This window comes from Gymnoscopelus braueri (genome assembly GCF_963280865.1).
Source record: "Gymnoscopelus braueri genome assembly, chromosome: 23".
NCBI lineage: Eukaryota > Metazoa > Chordata > Actinopteri > Myctophiformes > Myctophidae > Gymnoscopelus > Gymnoscopelus braueri.
Window position 1 is genome coordinate 27,878,528 of NC_137625.1, and position 6,615 is coordinate 27,885,142.

At 38.8% G+C, this 6,615-nt stretch overlaps 1 long non-coding RNA gene across 2 annotated transcripts; it reads left to right on the top strand.

The window, feature by feature from the left end:
• On the top strand, nucleotides 1-6,155 carry LOC308079384. 2 transcript variants are annotated; one of them, XR_013932605.1, is made up of 5 exons: nucleotides 1-332; nucleotides 931-1,002; nucleotides 2,504-2,632; nucleotides 3,633-3,761; nucleotides 5,130-6,155. It is a non-coding gene; the product is annotated as an uncharacterized lncRNA (long non-coding RNA). The 2 variants fall into 2 exon arrangements; XR_013932606.1 differs by having other exon boundaries at nucleotides 934-1,002.
• The last annotated feature ends 460 nt before the right edge of the window (nucleotides 6,156-6,615 follow it).

The following is a 6,615-nucleotide window of genomic DNA, read 5'->3' on the forward strand; positions in this document are numbered from 1 at the left end:
GAGGAACAAGGTTAGTCAAGTCAGCCAGTTAACCAGTTAGTCAGTTAGTTAACAAGTCAGTCAGTCAGTCAGTCAGTCAGTTAGTTATAGCAAGTCATTCATTCATTCATTCATTCATTCATTCATTCATTCATTCATTCATTCATTCATCCATTCATTCAGTGAGTATGTCCAGGCTATGTTATGGGTTGGTGTTTGTCCTCCTGTGCTGCGGGGGGCAGCAGAGCAGAGCATCAGAGTGTCAATGTAAATGTCCGCCAAGGGAGAACAGAACTGTCTGTGTTGATCTACACCAGCTCAACATCCTGGTCCACAACATCAGTTTGGAGAGAGTGAGTATGCACGCACGCATGCACGCACGCACGCACGCACGCACACACGCACACACACACACACACACACACACACACACACACACACACACACACACAATCATGCACGCACTACACACACGCGTGCGCATGCATGGTCGTTGACTGTTGTATACTAGTAGTGTTCACGGCAATGATCCGTTCAAATGATTCGTTCACGATCACCGTTCAGTAGCGCTATTTTCTAGTGAAAAACACTATCGCAGTAGCAATATTATTACGTCGCGCGTATAGCCCGCCCTCCCGTCCTGCATGAGTACGGGGGCACGGGACGGGGGCATGAACGATAGCGTGAACGTAACAGTTTCAGGAAGTGAACGAGTTTGTTCACGTTCACGGCAATGAACTAGTTCTTTTGAACGAATCGATCATGAACGACCCATCACTATTGTATCTAGCTACACACTAGCTGTGGTTTGCAGACAGGTTTTTCAAGCTGTATTATAACACATCATATGAACAATTAGTTATTGTGTGTGTGTGTGTGTGTGTGTGTGTGTGTGTGTGTGTGTGTGTGTGTGTGTGTGTGTGTGTGTGTGTGTGTGTGTGTGTGTTTCAGAAGAACACCTCTCATAACAGTAGGATCCTGCTGGCCCAATACTTGTTTGATGAAATCAGAGGAGACATTCAAGTAAGAGTTTACGGTTTACAGACGCTTTGTTTTCATGGTTACAGACTGTTTAGTGTCTGACTATTTGACTAACTGACTATTAATTGACCCTTTACTCACTGACTGACACATTTTCTTTCTTTATATGTTCTGCTGCCATCTACTGTATTCAGCGTAGCGATAGTTCATGTAATCACGGAAGGCAGGACCCCCCCATTCATTAGTTTACAAGCTAATTCATACGTACTCCCACAAGTCAGTACGTTCAACCTCACGCCATTCTCATTCGCTACAAGCCAACTCACTCACTCCCTCATTCCCACAGTGCAACTCAGGCGGTTCATTTAACACATTGAGTGCCAAAAACGGTCCGGACCGTTTTTCATAATCCAAACAAGGTGTGCCAAAAACGGTTATAACCGTTTAAAAAAAAAAAAAAAAAGGACCAGGAGATATCATTTTTCGAAGATTTAGACTTTAATCCACTTCCTGGTTAACTTATGACTTCAAAAGCCTGTATCTCGGCTCCTGTGTACTTTTTTTTTTACTATGTATTTTTGACTATTTTTGACTATTTTCAACTGGCTGCAACTATGGAACGGATTACCGAATGTTTTGAATTTTTTCCCCCCGATTGTACGAGACCTCTATGTGTGTAATGAGGGGATCACCGTGAGGACGGTGATCACTGAAAATATTTTGTGACTACTTGAAAAAGGTTCAAAAATTGTTAAAAATCCAGGCACTGACTGTACCCTGTTTTAAAAAACCCCTGGCACTCAATGTGTTAAGCAGCCTTCTGTTCTCTGTTCATTCTACATGCTTAGCTGTCATAGCCGGTTGTACAGTTGTCAGTGTCGGAATTCCTCCACGTCCCCAGCCTCCTCCCTGTGGCATTTAGTTCTTATTGTTAAAGGAGTAGTTCACCCTAAAAATTACTTATTTTCTATCGATTACACACCCCACGAAGCCTTGAATTCATGGATTTTTTTGTTTTCGTCGCATTCCTAAGCCAATTATTTGATGACCGGCTGTATTTCCGGATACATTAGCATCTTTCCGCCGGTAATCAAATTATTGGCTTAGGAATGCGATAAAAAACTAAACAAATCCATGAATTCAATGCTTCATGGGGTGTGCAATTGATAGAAAATATGTCATGTTTTCCTTTAATAGGATGATTCTGTGGATTGTACTGCAGTTCTATGGATTGTGCTATGATATGTGGTAGTTTAATTATGCATTGAAGGTTCAATGTTATGTTCATGTAATAACTGTATTTCATGTTCTGCTCGGGGGGTTTGTGATTTCAGATCTGTTGTCATGTTTGCGCAGGTAATCTGTAATATCACATGAGCAGAGTCACACCGCCAAACTGAATGCAATAGCATTGCAATAAATGGTAAATGGTTAAGAAAATGGTAAATGGTTAATCCTGAGCTGAAGTGTCTAAAATGAACTAGCTACTTTTCGCTACTGAAATTACTTATCTGTCTGTCTGTCTGTCTGTCTCTCCCTCTAGCTCCATGGTTGTGTAGTTACCAGGATTCTTGACTTCTATCGGTCTCTCTTCAAACACATGCTTGGTTCTGATGCCAAGCGGGACCCTCTCACCAACTTCCTCAAACGCATCAAACACTGCGTCCGCCATGTAAGGCTGACCCTTTCATTTAACACTGGTTTAACCACTTAACCCATTAAGACCGGGAACGCATCCGTGTCATTTTAAGATGTCTTTGGCTATTCAAAAATAGCAGATATACAAGCTCATAGCGCGAGCTTGTAGATCTGCTATTGTTTGAAAAATCGTGGAAGATTTGTGCAAATCTTTGAATATATATATATATGTTTTAAAGCGAACATTTTTAACTACGATCTGTGCTTCTGGGGGGAAGTTAAACCCTCTAGACATAGTAAACTGGACTTGAGTTGGCTCTGGACTTGGAATGCTTTTTTCATCTACTCCAAATCTCTTTGGCCGATCTAAAAGCTCACAACGCGTCGCAATGCAACGCGCTGTGGGCTTTTACATCTGCTATTTTTGCGTCTCCATCTGCTATTTTTGATGCCTATTGCACTGCCTTTAGAAGACAGAGCAACAACAAATAATGTGAACAAACTGTGCATATGTTGTACTGTATGTACTGCCGCAACATTTCCCATACTCAAGGCTGTGATGTCAGGAATTTACCACCCTGGTAAACTCACCCAATCTCCATATAAACAAATAAAATGATAATTACTGTATATACAGTATAATATAATCAATATGCATTTTCATATTTAACATATTTATCGGTTCATTGTCTATGTCAAATGAAATGTAAAAATGTCCTGTAAGTCCCTATGGGCAATCATTAACAGTAGAAATTGTTCCATAGAATTGCAAATAGCTGGTTTTGATTGCTTGACATCAAAGGCCAAAATGAATAACTTCCTCCACACTTCAATCCCCTTATCTCTTGCCCTACCTTTGAAACACCATTACTGTTTTGGTATGCTACTCTGCAAGTTGGTAACAGGTTTCTATACATGACTTTTATTTAATTTTACAATTAGTGTACTTAATGGTTTGTCATTGAAAGGGTTACTATAACAACGTATGAATGTAACTTCACTCAAACATAATGTTCTGTCTGTCTGTCTATCAGAACAAGAAGGTGTGTGATGAGCTGCAGTTAGCATCTGTCAACCAGTCCTTCGACCAGAACCTGTCTGACCTCTCTGCCAGGAAACTGAGTCTACTGCAAATACACACACTGGACATAGCTACACAACAGGTACACACTCACGCACGTACAGTATGCACACTCGCACACACAACAATTCAGTCCCACCGGGATTTAACAGGATCATGTGTCAGTGTCAGCAAGTGATCATGGTGACTATTGTACACCAAAATGACTGATTTTGCTGTGGCTTTTTGCTAAACTTGCAATGCATCGCAACGCATTGTGAGCTTGTAGATCGGCTATTTTCAAATGGCCCAAATGTATATAGGGCTGAAGTGGCTAATATATGTTTTGTAATAATAATCAAAAAAAAATCTAAGTAACTAGTAAGTTTTCAAATAATTGTAGTGGAGTCAAAGTACAATATTTGCATGGAGTAGAAGTAAAAGTATTGGATATTGGAAATACTCAAGTAAAATACAAATACCTCAAACTTGTACTTAAGTACAGTACCTAAGTAAATGTACTTACTTTCCAACACTGCATTTAGCAGTTCAATGATTGGATATTGCAAGTGCGCAGCTTAAAAACAGATTTATTTTATTTATCTATTTATTTATCTATTGTCACTCAACAGAGGAAGAGGATAATTAAATAAAGGCTGTGGCCACTCTGTCTTTCAGACACATCTCTCACCCCTACCACACAATACACAAAGCATTCTTACAATTAGATTTTTTTAATGGAGAAAATAATGCTGTGAGCTTGTAGATCTGCTATTTTTGAGTTTTGTGTTGTTGTTTTTTGTGTACTTTTAATTTACTGGCCAGTAAAGTAAAAGTACCTCAAAATTGTACTTAAGTACAGTACTTGAGTAAATGTACTTAGTTACTTTACACCACTGACTGTTACTGCACTGACTGCTTCTGCTCAACCATATATATCCTGGCTGGTAAGCTACACATGCCTGTATGTGTTATGCTCCGACGCACAACGGTATCAACAACGCGTCGCATGTGTGGGCTTGTAAATGGGCAATGATCGACGCACTATACCGTTGCGCGTCGAAGTATAAACCGAGCTTATTGAGGCATTAAAAGCACCATAACTTGCCGAGTTCTCAACCGATTTACATGCGGTTTGGTTTGTATGATACAGTTTTCATACCAAAATACTATACGTAGATAGTCAAAATAATAGTTATGACTTATAAAACAAAAAGGCATGCATACACAGTATCTTTAGCAACAGTGGCAAACTGATACTTGCACATTTAAAGTGCAAGAAGCAACGGAATACATATAAATATCATGAATCACTTGTCTATGGACATGTCTATGTCACATCATGACACCTGTAACTCTCTCTGCGTGTGTGTGTGTGTGTGTGTGTGTGTGTGTGTGTGTGTGTGTGTGTGTGTGTGTGTGTGTGTGTGTGTGTGTGTGTGTGTGTGTGTGTGTGTGTGTGTGTGTGTAGCTAAATGACACTGGTGTCCAGAGCAAAGCTTTGTCAGAACTGGAAAATCTGGAGTCGTACATTCAGGGACGGAGCTTCAGACGTCGGGAACACAAACGTCACTAGAGAAAATCTAGCGTTTGTATTTCATGCATTTTTATTACAACTGTATTTGGTCAAACATTTTTTTATATATTTTTTAAAGCCTGTTAATATTTTGATCTAAGAGTTTTCAACTAAATATTTCATCATATTATAATTATATATTATATATATGATCCATTTGCTCTTCTGGAGTAAATATGTAAGGTTATGATGATGATGATACTTCTGTATATTTTGTATATACAGATGGGTGACAAATTAAAGGAAAACCAACATGAAGTGTCTCAGTAAGGTGTAAGAACAGTTCCGCTTGCCCAATAAAGAAATAAAAACTTATATTTAGGAGCAACGTATCGGTCGAAGACCTTTCCTCAGGCAGCTATTGAATAGATGCCTGAATAGATCTGTTTTTTTTTTGCGACTGCTCCACCAAAGCACCTGATGTTAAACCTTGATCAGGTGTGCAAAAGACTTTGATAACTTGCCCATATTTGAGAATAATGGTAAAGAATGACTCTGACCATCTCACTCCTTTCTACATCGACTCTCAAATGTGCATTTGTCCTTCTCTACGAGGGGTTTTATGCACTGCAACTCTACTAAAACATGTCTCTATCAGTGGTGGATAAAGTACTAAAGTATCAATATTGCCATATAGAAATACTCTGTTACAAGTAAAAGTCCGGAATCCAAAAATTGAGTAAAAGTACAAAAGCATTGGTATCAAAATGTACTTAAAGTACCAAAAGTAGAAAGTACTCATTATGCAGAATTTTCTAATGTCTAAAACCGTTTTTGAAGCTTGTAGATCGGCTATTTTCAAATGGCCGAAATGTCTATAGGGCTGAAGTGGTTAATGTATGTTTTGTAATAATAATCAAAATGTAACTAGTAACTAAAGTTTTAAAATAATTGTAGTGGAGTAAAAGTATAATATTTGCCTCTGAGATGTAGTGGAGTAGAAGTAAAAGTACTGAAAATTTGAAATACTCCAGTAAAGTAAGAAAATACCTCAAAATTGTACTTAACTCATTGAGTGCCATTCACATGTTTCACCGCTATGGTGCAACGTGCCAATCACGTGTTTCACGTGTTTTTGAAAAGAATAGTAAAAAAAATAAAAAATTGATTGCCCACTTTTTTTTTACTTTGAAAAATCGCACTGGCCAGAAATAGCCAGAAATAATTCGGGCACTCAATGAGTTAAGTACAGTACTTGAGTAAATGTATTTAGTTACTTTACACCACTGGTCTCTATGTATAGTTGACGATCGGGTGGACTGTTCTTGTTGACACAGTCTGATCATCATGACGAGTTGCTCCTCTGTTTATCCTTATCACATCACATTAATGCATCAGCATTGCGGTCATCAAATGTGCGCTTTCACACCCAATTTCCGAC